This window comes from Mustela nivalis, assembly GCF_964662115.1.
Source record: "Mustela nivalis genome assembly, chromosome: 8".
NCBI classification, from domain to species: domain Eukaryota; kingdom Metazoa; phylum Chordata; class Mammalia; order Carnivora; family Mustelidae; genus Mustela; species Mustela nivalis.
The window spans coordinates 123,357,884-123,379,845 of NC_139027.1; the positions used below are offsets into that span (position 1 = coordinate 123,357,884).

The window sequence follows — 21,962 nt, forward strand, 5'->3', positions numbered from 1 at the left end:
TTTTGGGATCCAGCTGCCCGATGGGCCCCACCTGGCTGTGTCCCCAGCCCCTCAGCTCTACCTGAGACTGAACCCATTGTTGACCCACTCAAACTGGCCCCCAAACCATGCTCCCCATTCCAAGAACTTCTCTACCATCGCCACCTAGGACACACGGGAGTCACCCCCTTCACTCTACCCTTGCTCTCACCCCTATAGCCAACAATCATCCAATCATCCTGCATTTCTGACTTTATTTTCTAAAGGTTTCTGGGCTCCATCCACCCCCGCTCCCCCACTGCCATGGTTCCAGGCTCATCTTATCTTACCTTGACCATGATCACAGTCTAATTCATCTCCCTACCTAGAGACTGTCACTCTCTAAATCCAGGCTTCACGCTGGCTACCACAGTGATTGTCCCAAACCACAAATCTGAAATTGTCACTGGTGTAAAGACATGCAGTTATACCCACGGACTGCAGGATGATGTCCAAATTCCTTGATGTGGGGCACCCAAGGCCTTGCAGGACCTGATCTCTTTCCACTTCCTGTCTCACTCTTCCCATCCCCTCCTGCTCTCATAGCCCAGGAACACCAGATGTCCAGCTAGATGCCTGCAAGCTCACTCTTGGTACTTCTCACTTGTGGGGCTTTGCTTGTGCTGCTTCCCTTGCTGGGAATGTCCTTCCTGTTCCTTCTACCTTGCTCATCCTGCTCATCTTTAGGAAGTCAGGCCAGTTGTCACCTCTGCTGGAAAGCTCTGTGCATATCTGTGTTCCATTACTGCATGTACCATACTGTATAATGGTCTGTTTAAGGGCTGTGTAGTAGGATTTACATCCTACTACATCCTACATCCTATGTAAGAGTTACATAACTCTTCAACATGTTTTCCTCCCATTTCCTTGCCTGTCACTGTTTTGCATGACAAATGACCCCAAACTCTAGTGGCTTAAAAAATACAATTTATTATTTCTCATGGCTCTGGGGGTTGACAGGACTCAGTTGGGTGGTTCTTGCTTCAAGTCTGGATGGTAGCCAGACTGGAGTCCTCGAGGCTCAGGGGGGCTCACTGTGCAGGAAGGCTCCCTCACACGGTTGACAGGGGCTATGGACTGGGGTGCCCTCATGTGGATTTACCACCTGGGTTGGGCTTCTCATAGCATGGCAGGTGGGTGGCAAGAGGGAGTGTCTCAAGACCAAGTATTTCAAAAGTCCTTTGTGGAAGCTATACAGCTTCTGATGACCTGGTCTCCCAAGTCTCAGAACATCCTTCTGCTACATTCTATTGGTCAAAAAAGTCGCCAAAGCCAGCCCAGGTTCACAGGCAGCAAAAGTGGACTTCATCTCTTGATGTGAGGAACAGTGTGTATATATAGGGAAGGCAGGAAATTGATGGTGGTCATGGTCACTTTCTCTTGCTACAGTTGGAGTTTTGGTGGGGGACCGGGGTTGCTATAGTAGGAATGTGGTAAGACCGTCAAGGGTTTCAAATAGTCTCTTGAAACCTACAGCAGAGCCAGGGCATTTGGTAGTCTTTTTGTAAAGAGATAAGAACCCGAACTTATCAGAACTTGACACTGATGTCACGAACAGCAAGTAGGGAAGAATGTGGAAGCTGTCTTTCTGCCTGAAGAGAAATAAAAGTTTGGCTAGCTAGTGAGGGGAGTTGTATGGACACATCACTAATGGTAGATACTAGATCTCCCAAAAGCAGTAAAAGAGTAGAAAGTCTTGTTGTCTGGCTCTTTATGGTGTTGCCCAGAAGACCAATCTCCCCAGCCCCCCAAAGCTTGGGATGGAGAGGTTGAGAGCTTTGGGGTTAGGCCCTGACAGATGGGTCTGGGGGTATTCCCCTGGGTCCTGTGTATCCCCATAGCAATGTGAGGATGGTGAGGGTACAGGGAAGTGGGGGACTGCTTTGTGGTTGGGACAACGACTCAGCGGGGCTGTCTTGGCTCAGTGGATGGCCGCGGAGAGATTCTGGTCTTCCAGGATCAGATGCACCCCCCAGTACCAGGGCAAAATAGGGGATCCCAGAACAAAGACCACTACAGGGAGAAGGGAAGGAGTAGTGGGAAGCAGAAAAGCTGGAAGTAGACCAAGAATTTGCTTAAGAGAGACTTACGTCAAGTCCTGAAGTAATTGCATTTACCTTGAACTAAGAGTAAGTTTTTGCGCTGATCAGAAAGGGGCGGGGTGGTAGAGGGAACTTGAGTCCTGAAGAAATAAGGCTATACTCTGGCCAGGCTCTGTCTGTGGCAGTTTCTGGGTCAGCAGCCCAGGGCACCCTTCAACCTCTCGCTCTCTCCCACCGCTCGTGTTCCGTTGGCACCAGGCTCCCTAGTTCTACCTCCACAACTTCTCTTGAATCCACCCGCTCTCCAGCCACACCTTAGCTCAGGCCTGCAACACTTCTCAGGGACAACAACAACGTGGTGGCCTCCTCCCTCCCTCCAGGCTTACGGGGCCCGAGTCAAACCCTTTTCTGCAGACACCAGAGAGATTGACAGGATACATCCATTGGCTTCTTTCCCTAGACCAGCACCCTCTCTGCTAGTTAGTCACTCTGCACTCCAGCCTCTCTGTTTGGAATGGGATTCCCCTTATTGGCCATCACTGATTAGCCAGGGGTGACTGAGCCCCTAACTTAGGCTGGGCCAATCAGAGCCTGTTCCAGATTGTTTAACTTGGGAGCAGAGACAGCTCCTAACATTTATGGAGGATTCATTCTACGCCAGGCCCCGGCTAAGCCCTTCACAGGCATCATCTTCTATCATCTTCTTTGACCCTCCCAATGCTCTGGTGCTGATAAGGCAGGTGCTGTTATTATGAATGTGGGCCTCCACAGACAAGGGCGCTGAGGACAGAGCAACTGGACAAAAGAGAGAGTAGCCAGAAGCACTGACTCAACTAAGTCCTCTTTTTTTTTTTTTTTTTTTTTAAATAAAGATTTAATTCATCCATTTGGGAGAGAGAGAGTGAGAGCGCGAGATAGAGCATGTGGGGAGGGATACAGGGAGAGGGAAAAGCAGGCTCCCCGCTGAGCAGGGAGCTCCACGCGGGGCTCCATCCCAGGACCCTGGGATCCTGATCTGGGCTGAAGGCAGACGCTTAACCCACTGAGCCAGCCAGGGAGACCTTCGAACCAAACTTCTGCACTTCCACCTGGGTCTCTTTTTGGTCAGGACCTGAAGGAAGGGAGACATGCAGAGCATGTGGAAGCAGCAGACCCCAGAGAAGGAGGTTGGCAGGCCATGGGATGCGGCAGCCCAGAGACGAGACGGAGGGGCTGATGGCCCAGTCCCTGACTCCAGGGGGCCTAGAGGCCCAGCCTGGTCTGTGGTTTGGTTATAGAAGCCAACTGAGTTCTCCCTCTGCCTGAGCACTTTTGAATTGAGCTTTCCTCCCTGGCACAAAAGAAAGGAGGACATGAGAAGGGGCTCACACCTGTCTCCCTGCTTCAGGGAGAACGGCATCTGCTACCCCCTACTTCTAGTTCATGAGCTTCAGTGATGTCCTATGCGGCAGAGTAGGCTTTACAACACTTGGAAAATACTCCCTTCCATCTCTGCTTTCTTCCAACACAGTTTTGAAGTACCTCCACTGGTTATCTTTTCAATTTTTAAGAAATCCGCTTGCTCCTTCACTCCTTGTGCTACTGCATATGCCCACAGAAGCCCCTGCCTCCCCTCATCACCCCTGTCAGGCCCCCGCCCCACACAGGGCTGTCTCCTGACTTCTACATCTTTCTTTTCACATTGTGACAGGTGATAATACTGACATTTTATTCCATAACCATAATAAAATCCAGGTCAAGACAAAAATTGAATATCAATGAAAACTGGAAAGGAGAAGACAAAATGCTCATGATTTGAGACAACTCTAACATATATTTCCTGTGGGCACCTATCTGTGAATTTAGAAGTTTCCAGAAAGTCTAGCAAAGTGCACAGTGAACCCATTACAGTGGTTACCTCTGGAGAGGAGGGAGGTAATGGGATGGCAGTGGGTGGCCAAAAGGGACTTCAGCATCATCTGCAATGTTCTATTTTTTAAAAAGGAGAATGTATTCATGTTCCGCTTGTGTCATTAAACTTTAATTTGAAAAAAACTCCCATTCATTTTCAGCCAATTATGCCAGCTCTGTGTGTTTGGCAGTGCCCGCGTGTTTGTGTCCAGGGAGTAAGAACGTTTACTTTGTGTGTGTCTGTGAATGAAGTGCAGTGATTAGGAAGTAGATTTTTTAAAAATGTAGCAAGCCAAAGCAAACCAAAAAAGGGAGTGCGGAGAGAACTCCCTCACAGCAATAAAAATACAGGAATAAACCCATTAGGAAATGGGTAGTTTCCTGATCGAGAAAAGTATGTAACTGAAGAAACACAAGGCGATCAGAATAAATGTACTCGCAGATGAAAAAGCTCAGTATTGTATTGATGTCAATTTTCCCCCAAATTAATCTCAAAATTCACAGAACATGAGAGCAATTTTAAAAATTCATGTGGGGGAGTTAACATGCAGTAATAGTTCGTGTAGATAATTGAAAAGGAAGCACAGGCAATGGGGCATTTTACTTAAAAGATATCAAAAGGTGGCATAAAGCTCTAGCAGATAAAATAGTCTGGTACGGACAGGAAGGTACAGACCAGTGGGACAGAATAGGGGCCTCATACGACCTAGACACTATGACTCAGGGAGCGAGGAAGCTTTACTTCGATCATCAGAGAAAGGGTGAGTGGTCAGTCACCTGTGTGACAACAGTCAGTTGTATGTTGGGGAGAGGTTAGATCATACCTCATTTCAACCATAAAACTGTATTGCAGATGCATGAAAGACCCACATAAAGGCAAATTTATTAGAAAAGAATACATGGGGCGCCTGGGTGGCTCAGTGGGTTAAAGCCTCTGCCTTCGGCTCAGGTCATGATCCCAGGGTCCTGGGATCGAGCCCCGCATCGGGCTCTCTGCTCAGGGGGGAGCCTGCTTTCCCCCGCCCCCGCCTGCCTCTCTGCCTACTTGTGATCTCTCTCTCTCTCTGTCAAATAAATAAATAAATAAATTTTTGAAAAAAGAAAAAGAATACACAATATGTTTAAATGTAGGAGTGAGAAAGGCACAAGTGTGATATATATGTAAAAGGAATAAAGGAAAAGACTGATACGTTTGATTAGGTCAAAATTAATAACTTCTGTCTAAAGGAGCCTACAAAGAGTTAAAGGCCACAGAGGAGCTGGAAGAAAATATTTGCTGTGTCTATACAAGAGACTACTATCCAGATTAGATTAGGAAATTCCACAAATCAATAAGATAAAGACAAACCATCTAATTTTTTTAATGAGCAAAAACAAACAGATAATTCAGAAAAGGGAAAACACAAACAGCAGTGTGCAGGAAAATCTCACTTGCAAACAGGTATACAGAAATATTAAAAAAAAAAAAAACCTTCCATTTTTCGTCCATCAGATGGGCAAATATTTAAAACAGCTGCTTATGGTGTGGGGATTTGAGTCCTCGCCTATCCTCTTACTGCAAGTTTAAATGGTACAGAAATTAAGGAGGACACATCGGTAGTGTCTGTTAAAACTACAAATAGTTTTGTGGACTAAGTTTTGTGGGCACCTTGAGACCCCAAAGTCCATTCTCAATCCTAGAGAAAAATTATAGAGCCGGCATGTGCAAGGCTGTTCTCTGCAGCGCTTCTTATGATGGAGGAACAAAAAGGAGGCGACCTCATTTGTGCCTGGATCTTAGAGGAGAGAGAATGAGGTATCATCAGAGGAATGAGTAACAATACAGCTATTAAAAGGAACTGGCAAGAGCCATTTACATCGGTTTGAGTATATCCTAAAAATATACGATTGAGTGAGAAAATGCAGCTTACAGTAAAATCCTTATAAAGTGAGATGATTCATTCAAGATATCTACATTAGTACTATATATTTCTATGAAAGGAGATGCATAAAGTTGTGGAGGGGGTAGGAAACTATACGTTTTCGGAGGATGGCCAAGGAAAACTTTGGCTGTATTCATATTCTACTTTTAAAAAGGAGAATGTATTCATGCTTTGTGTGTTTAATTAAAGTGTAATTTGAAAAGATTCTCATTTGTTTGTAGCCTATTATGCCAGCTCCGTGTGTTTGGCTATGCTCATATGTTTGTGCCCAGGGAGGAAGAACGTTTACTTCGTGTGTGTGTCTGCAAACCAAGCCCAGTGATTAGGAGACAGGTTGAATTGGAATAAGGAGAAACGGGTGCCAAATAAAGGGAGAGGCGATCCCATTCTCAGGGGACCACCAAACCTAAACTAAATCCAGGAATCAACCTATCAAGAACGATGCGAGACTTCAGCTGGAGGAAAATGTAAAACTTCCCCGGAAGACGTAAGAGACGACCAGAGCCGAGAGAGGTGCGTGCAGGCCTCGTGTGCTGGGAGGAAGACCCAGTGTGCCACAGATGCCAATTTTCTTCTAACTTATCCAGAAACTCCAAGTAATCCCAATTCAATTTTTCCTGAAATTTGGCAGGCTGGTTTTAAAATTCATGTGGCAGGACCAATATGCAAGGATGACGAAGGCAATTTTGCAAAAACAACAAAGAGAGTGGGATTTGTCCCGCCAGTTGGCAAAGCATATTATCAAGCTCGGGAGTAGACAAATAGATCAGTGGACCAGCAAGAGCTCTGACATAGACCCGCCCTGGAATTTAGAGTCTGGTGAAGGTTGCAACCTTAAATCAGTGGAGAATGCCAGATTATCCAGTAAATAGATTGAAAAACACTGCTTTTCAGTTTTGAAATTTATTAAGCACCAATATCACACTAAAGATAAGCTTTATATACAGCAAAGTCTTAAAATTGCAAAATAATGTAAAATATACACGGGAGAAAGAAAACTCTAAAAGCTTTAGAAAAAAGTGAGGAAAAATGGTTGTGATCTTTGTGTAAAAGAGGGTCTTTTTTTTTTAATTTTTTTTTAAGATTTTATTTTATTTATTTGACAGAGAGAAATCACAAGTAGGCAGAGAGGCAGGCAGAGAGAGAGAGGAGGAAGCAGGCTCCCTGCTGAGCAGAGAGCCCGATGCGGGGCTCGATCCCCGGACCCTGAGATCATGACCTGACCCCAAGGCAGCAGCTTAACCCACTGAGCCACCCAGGTGCCCCAAAAGAGGGTCTTCTTAAGGCGAGATTATAAATTCGACATAGAAATGAAAAGAGCTGTAATAAGAGCTGTAATAAGAGCTGCACTACAGTTAAAAGACAAAGGTCAGAATGATAAAGAATTCTACATAATGCATAGGGCAGACAGGAAAGCACTATTAGGAATATATAAAGAATTCCCATAAATCAATACAAGAGAGATGTTTGCTTGATTTCCCATAAATCAATATGGAAGATGAACAAGTTGTGGGGGGCGCATACAATTTCTCCAATGTGATACAACATAAACGGCCAGGAGATCCCACGAAGAGACTACAGCATGACTAATCGCTCAGGAAAACACAAATTAAACCAAGAAGAAACCATTTTGCACCCATTAGATCTGGAAACTTTACAAGTTGTCAGTGGCCTGGAAAAACAAGGATATACATCCACTTGTGGAGGGAGTTTAAATTGTCATAGCCACTCCAGACGCCAACTTGGGTCATGTCTCTTAAAACCCCAATAGTGGACAGATGCCAGAGTTCCACTCTCAGTACCTACCCTACAGAAGCATTTCAGAATGCAGCAAGTACCGAGATGTTTCCAGCGGCATTCTTGGTTTTTGTTTTGTTTTTAAGATTTCATTTGTTTATATGACAGAGAGAAAGAGAGATCACAAGTAGGCAGAGAGACAGGCAGAGAGAGAAAGGGAAACAGGCTTCCGGATGAGGAGGGAGCCTGACGTGGGGCTCGATCCCAGGACCCTGAGATCCTGACTGAGCTGAAAGCAGACGCTTAACGGACTAAGCCACACAGGCGCCCCTCTTGTTTTGTTTTTTAAAGGATTTTATTTATTTCTTTGAGAGAGAGAATGCACTCAAGAGAGCACATGCTGGGGGCAGGGGTGGTGAAGGGTGGGGCAGGCAGAGGACAAGGGGCTCGATCCCAGAACCCCGGGATCATGACCCGAGCAGAAGGAAGACACTTAACCAACTGAGTCGCCCAGGTGCCCCTCCCAGCAGCATTCTTCATAATAGGGGGGAAACCCTGTCATGGTCTTGGACACTAGAATAGAGGAAACATGGTCCAGGCACGTGAAGGAGTATCACACAGCTGTTCAAAGGATGACAAGAGCTGGTATGTCAACAACATGCGTAGATCTCAGTAACGTAAGACTGTAATTAAATGAATGTAATGAAAAATGCAGGATACGGTATAATCCCTATGATGTGGTATAATTAATTCAAAATGCCTCCACTAATACTACATATTCACTATGGAAGGCAATATGTAAAACTGGGAACCGTAGCCACCTCCATGGAGGGGGAAGGGACCAGGATTGCAGGTGGCCAAGGGAAACTTTAGCTGTATTTGTATGGTTCTACTTTTAAAAAGGAGAATGTATTCATGCTTTGTGTGTTTAATTAAAGTGTAATTTGAAAAGATTCTCATTTGTTTGCAGCCTATTATGCCAGCTCCGTGTGTTTGGCTATGCTCATATGTTTGTGCCCAGGGAGGAAGAACGTTTACTTCGTGTGTGTGTCTGCAAACCAAGCCCAGTGATTAGGAGACAGGTTGAATTGGAATAAGGAGAAACGGGTGCCAAATAAAGGGAGAGGCGATCCCATTCTCAGGGGACCACCAAACCTAAACTAAATCCAGGAATCAACCTATCAAGAACGATGCGAGACTTCGGCTGGAGGAAAATGTAAAACTTCCCCGGAAGACGTAAGAGACGACCAGAGCCGAGAGAGGTGCGTGCAGGCCTCGTGTGCTGGGAGGAAGACCCAGTGTGCCACAGATGCCACTTTTCTTCTAACTTATCCAGAAACTCCAAGTAATCCCAATTCAATTTTTCCTGAAATTTGGCAGGCTGGTTTTAAAATTCATGTGGCAGGACCAATATGCAAGGATGACGAAGGCAATTTTGCAAAAACAACAAAGAGAGTGGGATTTGTCCCGCCAGTTGGCAAAGCATATTATCAAGCTCGGGAGTAGACAAATAGATCAGTGGACCAGCAAGAGCTCTGACATAGACCCGCCCTGGAATTTAGAGTCTGGTGAAGGCAGCAATTTTAAATCAGCGGAGAAATGATATATTATTACATAAATGGTGTTGGGACAATTACCTATCTATTTGGGGATGGGGGGTTTAAAGTCAGAGCCTAAGATTCATGTGCATGGAATTTATTTCTTGTATATAGCATAAAGGCTTAAATATATATGTATATGTAAACTATAAATTTTAGAGAAGAAAATATAGAAAAGGCTTATGATCTTCATATAGTAAAGGTTTTCATAAATAAGGCTGTAAAAAAGACATAAAAGATTGATAAATTTGATTGTATTAAATTTAAAGTTTTTCTAGGACAAAAGATACCATATAATTAAATGACAAGAATCACAATGTAGAAAACATTTGCAATATACACAACAAAGTATTAGTATTCAAAGTACATAAAGAACTCTGAAAAATCAATAGCAAAAAGACAAAAAAAAAAAAAACTTAAAAAAAAAATAGGCAAAGGATATAGACAAGCAATCCAGAGGAGGAAATATAAATGGACAGTAAGCACATGAAGACTTCAGCCTTGTATGTAGGTCACAAAGATTTGGACTAAAACAAAATACTATTTTTCACTCATCAGACTGGTTAAAAATGTAAAACTTGGAAATGGTCTGGGGAAATGGAGGCTCCTGTGCTGCTGGCAGGAGATTACATTAGTAAGACACTCTGCTCTATTAGAAGTTAAGATGTATATACTCTATGACCCATCAATTTCATTTTTAAGTATCCGTCCCAGAAAAACACCTGTACAGGCACAAAACAGGCAATGTACAAGGATGCGCTGGGAGGTTTGTCTTAATGGAATGGCACTGGTAACATTTTAGCAGTCAATAAATAGGCAACAAGGAACTCACACGTGGTGTAATCGGTTATGTCCTCCAGTCGCCAGCTTCAATAAGCTATACCTCCGGTGTGAACACACCATGTCTGTGCAAACAAACACACACGGAAAGAGAACAGAAGATGTGTTTCAATGAGCATCAGAAAACATTTTAAATAAACAGCAAAAAGCCTAAGAGCAGCAGCTACCTCTAGAGGAGGGGAGGGGCCTGAGGCAGAGATGAGGGAGGGGAGTCCAGCAGAGACTTTATCTGTACACTCTAATTTTATTTAAAGGAATATGTATTCATGTGTTTCTTAAATAATTCGAATTTAATTCAAAAATTCTAAATCGTTTCTAGCCAATGAGCTCTGCTTTACATGTGTGCTGTGTTCTCATTTATGTGCCCAGGGACAAAGCACATTTACTCTTGAGTGTGTCTGTGAATGAAGCATAGTGATTAGAAAATTCACTAAAATTTGGAAAGCAAAGGAGAAAAAGGAAAACTTTTTCCACTTGCAGAAGCAACAGAATTGATAAGGTACTCAGGAATAAAACTATTAGAAAATGTGAAAAACCTTTATGGCAAAAGTGACCGAACTTTATTTAAATGGCATTAAAAATCAAACCCAAGAGATAAGGCCTTGATTAAATGGAGACAGATGCCATGTTCACAGATGAGAACTGGTAACCTAGAGGTGTTCCTTTTTCCCTTCAGTGCAATCCCACTCAAAATTCCAATAAGATATTTTTCATGGAACTTTGATAAGTTGATTCTAAAATGTATATGAAAAAGTAAATGTGCAATATGACAGAGGTAATTTTTTAAAAAGAACGAAAGGCTAGGGAGGGAGGTGTACTCACCTTATCAGGCAGTTAGAGAAAGCTCTGCTCATTCAAGTCTGGTATTGGCCCAGAAGTAGATGAACAGATCAACACATCTGAATAGAGTCTAGACATAGGGAACTGGGAGAAAAGATGGTGTTGAGACAATAAATGGTGCTTAGCAAGCTGGTTATCCATCTGGAAAAAGATCAGATCAGATCTCTGTGTCACACCATACGCAAAAACACATTTCAGATGGATTAAAGACTTAAGTTTTTAAGATTACGGAAGCTTGAGATGCAAATAGAGAATGTACACATCATTCATGCGGTGGGGAGGTTTAAACAATGCTCCTCGCTCTTGTTCTTACACTGTAGATTTCATCACTGCAGTTGGATTTGATGCTTTAATATCCGGTAGGTCTGGAGTTGGACTGCGCGTCCACCCCTCTGCACGTGCCCGCAGAGCATCTCCACCTCCGGCTCCTGGACCCCCTCTCTCTCCCTCTTTCTCTCTGGCTCAGCCTGGTCGTGGGAAGGACTGTTACACTAGCTGCACTGAGTTCTGAATCCAGCTCCCACTGCTTGTGCTCTGTGTCAGTAAGGCACTTCCTCTTCTGCGTCTGTTTCCTCCTCTCTGAAATTGGGTCATGCTTTATCTTGTGGGGGGATGTGAGGTTCAGTTGGGATGAGGAATGCGAATATACACAAATGGCACAGAGCTTACAAGGATGAGGGGAGCTGGTACCTCCGCTCTCCCTCCATTCACCCAAACCCCATGACTTCATGCCCCAGTTCTTTCCTGCATTGTAACTTCTGGAGAATTGTCACATAGTCTCTTTGGTTGGAGAGTTTGAGTGTTGACTTCAGATATTTGATCCCAAGGCAGAAAATACTGGTTTGGCACGCAAAGAGCTTACTGCCTGTCGTTAGGTGCTGAGAAACAAGAAAACGAAGACACAAACCCAGCCACAAGACAGGATAAAACTGACCTAATTAACACTGTAGTCAGTACACAGGTCAGATTAAAGCTCCCAAAAGAACATGGAGATCAAGTCACTCTCTAAAAGGTAAATAATTTCATTTTGCCCCATTCGGTCCAATACACATTATGCCCCCCAGTGAATTTCTCCACCTCTGGACTTGATCCTGGCCCCTTCGGGAGCTCATTTCACGCTAATTGTCTCCGCTCTTAATCGCTTCATCACTCAGGCTTGCTTTGCTCAGAATATTCATACACCAGCATTGCTCTCCTTTAAGATTAAAATGAAAAGGACTTAGACTTTGTTCCCTCTTCCTTAATGGACCCCCACCCAAGCTGCCTTGGTTGAAGTCCCCAAAAGGTCTCAGAGCATGGGCCCTGGTGGGTGCTGATCATCAGGGCCACCATGGCAACTGGGCAGTTGGACATGAGAGGGGCCCACAGATCAGCCACACATACCCCCCACTTGACCTCTCTGCTGACCACGTCATCCTTCTGGTTTGAAAGGCCTCCCTGGTCCTTTCTCTTCAGTGTCCTAGGAGGATTCTTCTTTCCTTTTACAGCTCCCAAGTGTTGGTGCTTCTTGGGCTCTATTTCATGCCTCTTCTTCCTCAGTCACCTTTCATAGCCTCAGAATGTTCCAGAAACCTGACACTGCTTTAATTCACATTTGGGATCCCTCAGGAACTCTGAGCCCGTCTCTGTAATTTCTCACTCTATGCTCTGGATATAGGTGTTCAGCCACTTCCTTCCCATCTCCACTTGGATGTCTTAGCTGTGTACTACCAGAGTTGGGGTCGGCCTCACAGACCCTGTCCCTTTCTAGGACTTTCCAATTCTGAGAATGGCACTGCCACCTCATCCGTACAAGCCAGAAATGCAGGGGTCATTCTGAATCCCTCCTCCTCTCCCTGCCCTACTCCTACTTCATTCCATCAGCACCAAGACTAATCAGATTATGTTGACTATCCAAATTCTGTCTACCATGACCCAGACACTTCTTAACTGGTCTCCCTAAGTCTCCTTGTGCTCCTTCTGATTTCTCCATAGCATAACCAGTCTCAGGTGGCAGTGACATACCAGAGCAGGTCTCAGTCCTGGCTTCCAAGAGCCTGCTCAACCAGCACTGCCTGCCTTTCTGGTCTCACCTCTTCTCCTTTTGCACAGGCTGTTCCCTCTGCCCAGAATGCTTTTCCCCCGTTTACTCTGTCCACTTAACTCCTTTCCCTTCTGAACAGCTTGGTTCAAGTGTCACCTCCACAGGGAAGGCTCCTGGAGTCAGCCTAGGACAGGTCCCCTTGTTGGACACCCTCCAGCACTTAGTTCCTCTCCTTCAGAGTGCCCATTCATGTTGCATATCAGTGTGTGCCCGTTATTTCATTCCTGTCTTTTTCCTCTCCTACCATGCAACTTCCATGGGAACAGGGATTCTAATTCATTTACCAAATATCCACGCTGCTAGGCACTCTGCCAGGCACATAATAGGCATTAAATTAGAATGTGTAGAATGAAAAAATTATGTCACTCAACAATGCTTGTTGCATCTGGGAGCTGATGTCTGCCTATAAACTTGCTCATATCTTTCCCACGCTCAAACTCTCTGCCCCTAATCCTTCACCTCTCCAAGTCTTCCTTCCAGACTCCTCAAAGGGCTCTTAGTGACAGAATCACCTCCCCCTCACATCTGAACCTTAGTTCAGTTTATGCCCTATTACTCCCCCAAAATGCTTTTATTAAGGTCAACAAAAACTTACTAATAATGAGATCAAAGGAAAAAAAAGTCCGTCTTTTTTGGAATTCTCTGCCGTGTTCGACAATGTTGATTCCTTTCTCCCTGGAATGCCTCGCTACCTTGGTTGCCCCGGCAACCCCCCTCGTAGCTGTTTGTCCACATCTCTGAGGTCCTTCCTTCTCTTTGCCTTTGTCACCTGCTCACACCTTGACTGATTCCTCACAGGTCACTGTAACTCATGATTCTACCCTGGGCCCTGTCCCATTCTGTCTCTGGTGATCTCACTCATTCTCGGGCTTCCCATTACTCTCTGAGTAGCCACGGCCCTGGGCCAGTACTTCCAGTCCAATCTCTTCCTGAGCTCCAGACCCCGGATCCAAGTGCCTGCTGGGCTCCACTTGGCTGTGACCCTGACCCCTTGGCTGTATCTGAGTCCACTGTCCTGCCCCTCACACTGGCTCTCCATGCTGTGTTCCTCATACACAGGGGCCTTCCCCCTACTTACCCAGGGCCCACCCAGACACACGGGAGTCACCCTCATCTTTGCCCTCTCTTACCTGAGTGTGAATCCTACACCAATTATTTCTGGGTTTTAGCTACTACGAGTTTCTGATCTATTTCTGTCCATCTTCACTGGTCCAGTTCAGGCCGCTCTGTCTCTCATCTGGACCACAGCTTTCTATCAGATCTGTCTCTCGGGCTCTGGGCTGGTTACTTCATGTAATGGATGTCTCGGGGTTTGGGCTTTCGGGCGTCCCTCATTCCTCCTCACTCCCCTTGTTACAGTATGTAGGGAAATGTCCTGTTCTCTAGTTTATGTGGCTGTGGTGGCACCTGGTGTGCTCCTGTACACAAAAGCCAGGTGTTGTCAGTGGTGGCTCTAGGCCAGAGCTCAGCTGGTTAGAGCAAAGCTCTGTTTGATTTTTGACTCCTGTTCAAATATGAAGGAAAGAGAATTACTCCATGTCTAGGAGATACAACCACTGCGTGCTGGTGGGCTGTGCATGTAGCGTTGAGGATTGTGCCCAGTCTCCGTCCACGTCACTGCCCATCACTCTCTCCTTCCAGCCTGCCTCTCTCGGTCTCAATTTCCTAAGTGACATGGGGCTAATGGCAGCGGTGTGCCTCACCAGGGGTGGGAGGACAGGGTTGCGATGACCAAAGGAGACAAATGTAATGATCCACCATGTAAACTGCAAAGAGCTGTGCCCACAGAGGAGTACAGCTTGCATTTACTGGGACGCAGACAGTCTCACATCCATGACAGCCTCAACCTTGAACTATATTTCCTTGTTCACGGATTCCCTGGGAATTGTCACAAAATCTCTGTGATGAAACAGAATTCTGAACCTCAATTTCAGACGTTTGATTTCAAGCGGAAAATAATGATTCTGCCTCTACCTCGCTCGCTGCCTGTTGCTAGGTGCCGAAAGGTACAAAAACTGAGGAAGACATGGCCCCAGACACAGGCGGGATGAAACTACTGCTAATTAGAGCTGTAGTCGCTACCCAGAGGGCAGAGCAAAAGCCTCCAGAAGAACATGGAGATCAGCTTACCTCGTAAAATGTACATGATTTAATTTTGCTCCTTTCCACCAACACGGCTAATCCTTTCCCATCTACACTTAATCCCGCCGCTCTGGGGCCCCTTGCATGCCCTTCAAACTCGTTGCTGCCCTTCAAACTCAGTTCCCATAGCCCTCTTCTGTCCAAATGACAGCGGGTAAGGCACAGCACCTTCCTGAGACCTGCTGCACCCCACCCCAGGGTGAGGCAGGAGACCCCCCCCCCCAGGTCCCCCTCCTTCCTCCCACTTTCTCAGCCAGACTCCAGATCATCCCCCAGCTGGCGGGCTCCTGGTCCCTCCCCCCGAAGTTGCTGTGGCAAAAGTGCCCAAGACCAGGTCTGGGGGATGCCCTCATCTCCCCTGACCTCTGTGCATCTGGTCCACCAGTAGCCACCCTGACCTGTGGGAACTCTCAGCTCCCTGGGCTTCTGGGACCATTACTTTTCTGGTCTTCTCCTTTAGCCCCTCCTGCTCAGTCTCCTTGGCAGGTCCTCGGCCTGCATCCATTCCTAAAGGGTCAGTCACAGCTCCGTGTCTGGCCCTGCCCTGTGAACTCTGCACCTCCTTCCAGCTCATCCCGAGTTCTCCATCTGTCCCTCCCAGGACATGCCCACACTTCCTCTGTGGGCTCCCAGCTGGCATATATATCCTCCTACTTGACAGCAGCTCTAGTCAAGGTCACCAGTGGACCTTTTTCTTCCCTACTGACCTTGTCCTTAGATCTCACCTCTGATTTCTACCGACAGAAGCGCATTAGGCGACCGCCCTTTCCACCTCTCTTCTGTCGTATCTATCCTTATTTTCTCTCGGCCCAGCTCCGAGATTCTCCTTAACCCAAATCGTAACTCGAGTACTTCTTCCCAGCATCCCAGACTTCTCCGGACAGGGGGCCATGCTGTCGCCTTTTCCTTCCTCTTTCATTTTATTCCGCTCTCCTTGCGGGGCTTCTGCCCCATTTCTTACAGGAAACTGCCCCTGTGAGGATCTAGCAGCCCGCAGTCACTCCATGCCGTGGGCTCTCAGTCCTTATCTGGCTTTTCTCTGTTGTCTGTTGAGTGTTCCCTCCTGGAAATACTCCACATCCCTGAGTTGGCATGTCAACACAGGCTTCAGGTGCTTCTTCCACCTTTTTCTGACTTTTTGCCTTCGTGGGCTCATCTTTCTCTCTGCCCACCCCTTACATGGGGAATAGGTTCTCTGCCTGGATCCCTTTCTCTTCTTAGCTGCCATTTCTCCAAGGCCCAGCTCACTAAAGCCCGCGGCTACAGTCACAATCAGTTATAAACCAAATCTTCTGTTAAATCTCCTGTTGGATCCAAACCTTCTGCCTAGCCCCTCGTAGGCCACCTCCACCGGGACGCCCACCTTTCACTCAACCTGTCCAAAACTGAGCTCGACAGCCTTCCTCCAGCCCCTAAGTCTGTCCTTTCTCTGGGGTATTCTCCCATCCACCCAGTTACTCAAGACAGAAATGGGGAAGGCATCCTTGACTCTCCTTCTTTAACTCAGCCACCATCAGTCAGCAGGTTTCTCTAATTCTACCTTCTCTCCATCCTCTTGGCCCAGCCCTAATTCAGGCCTTGCCCTCTCAACTTGGACCAAGGCGATCATCCTCTCATTAGCCTTTGCCCCTCCCAATGTCTCCAGGCAATCAGAGTAACCACCTTAAAACAGAAATCTGACCATGGCACCTGCCTGCTCAAAATGCTTCAGAGGCTCCCTCTTGTCAAGAGGAAAAAGAACCAAGTCTTCAGTTAAGACAGTTAGACAGACACGCACTGTGCGATCCGGTCCCACCTTCTCCATCCCGTTCCTTACTCTCATGCTCTGGTGACCCTGAACTGTCCATGAGCTCGTCCATGATGCTTACTTCTGCTCTGCCCTCTGACTAACTCCTGTTCATCTGGGCGGCTCTTCTAGGAACCCCCCAGACACTCCCAGAAAGCCTCACATACATACCGCCCATCCCAGCTGCTCCCTGCTTTGCCCACGTTTCAAGCACATCTCTGGCCTTCTTATTACACATCATTTTAGTATCTGTGTGTCTTAACCCTTTGACCATATGCCCAAGATATGCCATATCTTATTTATCTTCGTATTTTAGTACCTAGCACCATGCCTGAAGACAATTGAAGACAAAGAAGACAATACATGTTGTATAAATACATAGGCTACTTGCCCTTTCTTGAAACATTCACCTCTCTCCTTCTCTTTGACTATTGTACTACTTTTCAAATAGGTTACACCAATTCACAGTCCCCTTAGCACTGAATAATGGTGCCCGTTCTACTGTGTTCTCGTCAGCACTGGGTGTTCTTAAACCTTCCCCCTTGATTTGCTGGGGGGAAACTCCTAATTCCTTATTATGTTATTCTTTTGAGAGAGAGAGAGAGGACGTGAGCAAGGGAGGAGGAGAGAGAGAGAGAGAGAGAATCTTAGGCCAGCTCCGTGCCCAGCAGAGCCTGATGCAGGGCTCAACTCCACGACCCGGAGATCATAACCTAAGCTAAAACCAAGAGTTGGAGGCTTAACCAACTGAGCCACTCAGGTGCCCCTCCTTATGTTTTTTATTGTTGATCTTCAGTTATTAGTGGATTGAATATTTTCTCAAAAAATTTTGTCAGTTCTTCTATTTCTTCTTCTGTAAAGTCGATTTAGGTGAGTTATATACTTTCCTGTTGCATTTTTACCATTAAGGTTTTGCTTGTATTCTTTTACCCATTAGGGATCTGCAGGTCGTTTACCTGTTGCTTTCTGGTTCTCTTTGTGATATTGATTCTGAAAATATTTAGTTTTGATGTAGTCGGATTGGTTGGTCTTTGCCTTCTTGATGTCATTTTGTTGCTTTTGGGGTTCCCCATTCAGACACTCAATTATCCAATTCCTTTATTCCTTGATTTTTAATGGGCTTGTATCTCCTTTCTGACCTTTTAAAATAGGATTTGAACTTGGGTGTGTGCTCTTAGGTGACACTGGAAATGGATTAATATTTTTCTTTCAATAGAGCTGCAATTTTGGACAAGTCTTTCTCTCATGGTTCTGCCTCTGAGCTAAGCCATTCCTGGCTGGTTACAGTATCGGGGCCACAGTCTTCTCACAGAACATGCCACCTGGATGGGGAGCTGGAAGGCTATGGGAAGGTATAATTCCAGGCATAGACAATGAAATACAGAGAGGACTTCAAGGAATGGGAGCAGAAAACTTTCTGGAAGCCCCAGCAGGACGGTGTGTGAAAAGATGGTTCACCTGCTTTGCCAGTATGAATGGCTGAATCTCGCTGGCACCCACCAGTCCTGAAGGCTTCTGATCCTGCAGACAACCATTACTTAGGGATCACAAGAGAACGGACAGCCCAACCCTGCCCTTCACCTGCATCAACCTACCTGCACAGACTCTGCCAGGACACGTCACCAGCAGTGGAGCAATCTCCTAGCCCGTTCTGCCAAGCTCATCTTCTGGCGGCTGCAGCCATCACCATGATTCTTCCATGCTCCAAGACATGGACTTGACCCAGATCCCAGAGTCACCACGTCCCCTGTCTAATGACACCCTAGGCACCAGGACATCTGAGGGTGATGCTAGAGCTGGAAAGGAACTTAAGGTTATCCAAACGCCTCATTTTACAAATGGGGAGACTGAGGCTCAGGGAAGACAGGTGACCCATAGTCACCTGTTCCCAGAGGGAGGATGCCAGGCTGTGGAACCATTGACAAGGTTCTTCTTGCATATCTGAGAAATAGTAGTCTCTGTGACATCTATGTGTGAAATATTAGTTTGGAGGCTGGAAAATATTGTCACTTCAGAGTTACTGAGAAGAGACCGGGAGGCAAACTGAATTTTCTTACTTGTAGAAGGACTGGGCCACCTAAATCCTTAGAAAGTCCAAGAGGTTGACTGATTGGGGTCATCCCTCCAGCCACCCCTCTAGCCAGCAAGTCAGCAGGTTCCCTGCCAGGTCTGGTTAGGCCTGTGCCTGGTCAAGGGACAAAGCCCAAGCACCCACCCTCAAGGGTTATACAGGGCGTTGGTGGCCAAGCTAAGGAGTTGGGAGCACAGGCAACAGGGAGCCACTGAGCGGCTTTGTCTGTCTTCCTCCCTCAGAGACATTCCCGAGTGTGCCCTGACTTTAAGACTCTGCACCCAACAGATTTGACGTTTATTCTTTAATGCAGAAAGTCCTTTAATTAAACACTTGCTTATTGTAACACACTTTCTTTTACTCTGTATCTCTAAGAAGTAACAGGGGTACTGAAATAACCAGGGTGAAGTTCACTGATGGCTTTGGAAATGTTCAAGACTTCTAGTCCTGTCCCCTCCTTGGCATACGCATGGCTTGAGAAAGAGTGAACGGAGGACAGCAAAGTCACATGGGAAATGAGATGGGTGGAGATCGGGGCCCCTTAGAGAGCTGCAACCACCAGTGTGGGGCAGGGAATTGGCTGAGGGTCTAGCTTTGGAAGAATTGGTGAGCCAGCCAAGTGTAGACTCCCAGCTGCCCAGGAAAGGAGGTGAGAGGCCAGACATGGTCCTGCAGTGATCTGCAGGGGTGCCGCCCTCCTGCTGAGTTGAGCTCAAGGACAGTGTGGTCTTGCTCTGCATCAGCTTCTCAGAGCTTGGCACAGGGTCTGGCCAATGCTCCTGGCATGAACGATTGAGCAGGAGAGCTGGATGATCAGATCACATCCTTAAGAGGCTTGAGCCCAGTAAGGATGGGAGGTAGAGGCCAGAAGAGAGGGACTATTTGTGAAGACGACATCTTGAGTCAGGCTAAAGTAGATGTTATGATGTGCATTCTACAGATGAGGAAACAGGCTCTGGGAGGTGGAAGCACAGGACCTGGGGCTCCCCAAAGCCTCACCTCTTAAGGTTTGTTGGTTCTATGCCGTTCCCCAAGTCTACTCCCACCATTTTGAGTCCCAGCATCCCAAAGGAGACCAAGGGCTTCCGTAGGAAGCCTTTAGCTGTTGCTTGGCCAGGTTTCTCCCTTCTCCAAGCCCACTCTATTATCAAAGTTTTTCTCAAGATACTGCCTTCTCTGTCTGAAGCTTGGCAGACCAAACTGCCCCTCTTCTGGCTTTTGGGAAGACAGTGGGGAGGCAGGGTGTGGGCGGAGACTGGACCATCCCCTCTGGAGTCAGGATCACCTTCCACCATTTGCTGAGGAGAGCACTTCGTAGTTCTTCCCTTTTCCAGAGTGTGACCCTTCTACCCATCATGGGATGGGTTGGGGGTGAGGGGCAAGTTTTGCACTGGATGTGGGGGATTGGACACAGGTGACAACCCTTCTCTGGCCTCCTTTCCTGCAGCGGTTGAATGGGAGGCAGCTTTCCTTCTATCACTTTTCTCCATCCTCCTCCCTCCCTGGTTCCTGCCCTCACTTCCCCAACCCACCAGCACGCCTGAGATCTCCTTCTCCCTGTTCCCAAGGAGCTGGACAGGGCTATGGCCTTCTGGAAAGCCCTGTCACTTTCACTGCTCGAATGCTAGCTGTCCTGTCCCTTGCTAAAAGAATCCAGATTGGATTGGGTTATCCCCTATTCCCACCAGATCCTCATTTGTGATGGTTCTAGTCAGCTGGAAGCTGAAGAGTTCTCAGGACTGTTTGGGGGCCTGCCAGCAGCAGGTCAGTCTTAGGTCCCTCAGTATCTCCCAGTATAGTCCTTGAAGCTTCGACAGCCTAACCTCTGTTGCCAAAAGCCATCTGAGCTCTGATTCTAGGACAGCCACATACTGGTGGCCCTTCATTTTACTTTCAGTCCGATTTCTGTATCTGCAAGAACAGAGACTGCTTGATGAGATGCTGAGAAATAACATCTCATGCACTGTTCAAACATTCAAATTTGTCCTCAGGTCTCAGCCTGAACATCAGTCCCCTCCGGCCTGCATCAGATCCCCTTTTAGACTCCTATTATAGCATCTGCCACAATTCATAGTTTTACATGTCTCGGTGGGATTATCTGCCCAATGTCATGCCCTTTCCCATCAGCCTGGATGACTCCCTCCCTGATGGCAGGGATATTCATTCTGTGTGGCTCCAGGCCTAGTCCTACTCGGATTCTGGTAAGTGCACCCCTGACTAACAGTGCAGATCCCCCTGAGGGGTGGGAGAACCCAGTCGCTATGAAGAGGAAGGGACAAAGTTCAGGAAGGCTTCCTGACAGAGGCGTATCTGGGTTCACATGGTATACTGACTAAAGGAGAAAGCATACACTGGCTGTCCTGCAAGGGCACTGCCCCCTTCCTGGAGCTCAGTCATCTTTCTCAAGTGTATCCAGGAGCACCTTAAGATCCTAGGAAGAAGGATTCCTAGTATTTAGGGCTAGGAACTGTTTGCTCCCAAGACCACATTTTACCTATAAGGAAACCAAGGTCCAGAGCAGGGTACAGACCAGTTCTGACAGAAGCCCAGCCTAAGGCCTCATGGGGGTCCCGTGGTTAGCAGGTACCTCGTTAGCACCCGTCTCACACCAGGAGCCAGAGCAACCAGAGGGATGGCAGAGCATGATTTTCTAAGGCCCGGTGCCCTTGCTCTTTTCCAGAAGAGGTATCTACTTTTCATTTTCCTGAAAGACATTTCAGGAAGAGGAGGCAGGGTGCATGCCAAGGTGGAAAGCAGCACATACGGCAGATGGAATGCTGATTTGGCAGTCACCTTGGGTTTGGGGGAGAGGGGGCTGCAGGCTCCCTGCCGGCAAGGGCCACACATCTTTCAGAGGGAGGCCTGTTTGTAACTCTTAAGCAGGCCTGACCTATGACAGAAAGCTGCTTTCTGAGGGAGAGCAAAATAAACAACAATCTTGGCTTCATTTATCATCCAGGTGCCTCCACGGGAGAGTGGGGCCACAAAAGCCT

General features: G+C 46.8%; 1 long non-coding RNA gene across 2 annotated transcripts; it reads right to left on the bottom strand.

Annotated features, from left to right (window-relative positions):
* Nucleotides 1–928: 928 nt before the first annotated feature.
* Nucleotides 929–20,154, bottom strand: LOC309870719. Of its 2 annotated transcripts, none has more exons than XR_014314766.1 (3): nt 10,870–20,154; nt 10,040–10,112; nt 929–3,171 (listed from the first exon to the last, which is right to left on the bottom strand). It is a non-coding gene; the product is annotated as an uncharacterized lncRNA (long non-coding RNA). The 2 variants fall into 2 exon arrangements; XR_014314767.1 differs by lacking the exon at nt 929–3,171 and adding an exon at nt 5,099–5,725.
* Nucleotides 20,155–21,962: the final 1,808 nt, after the last annotated feature.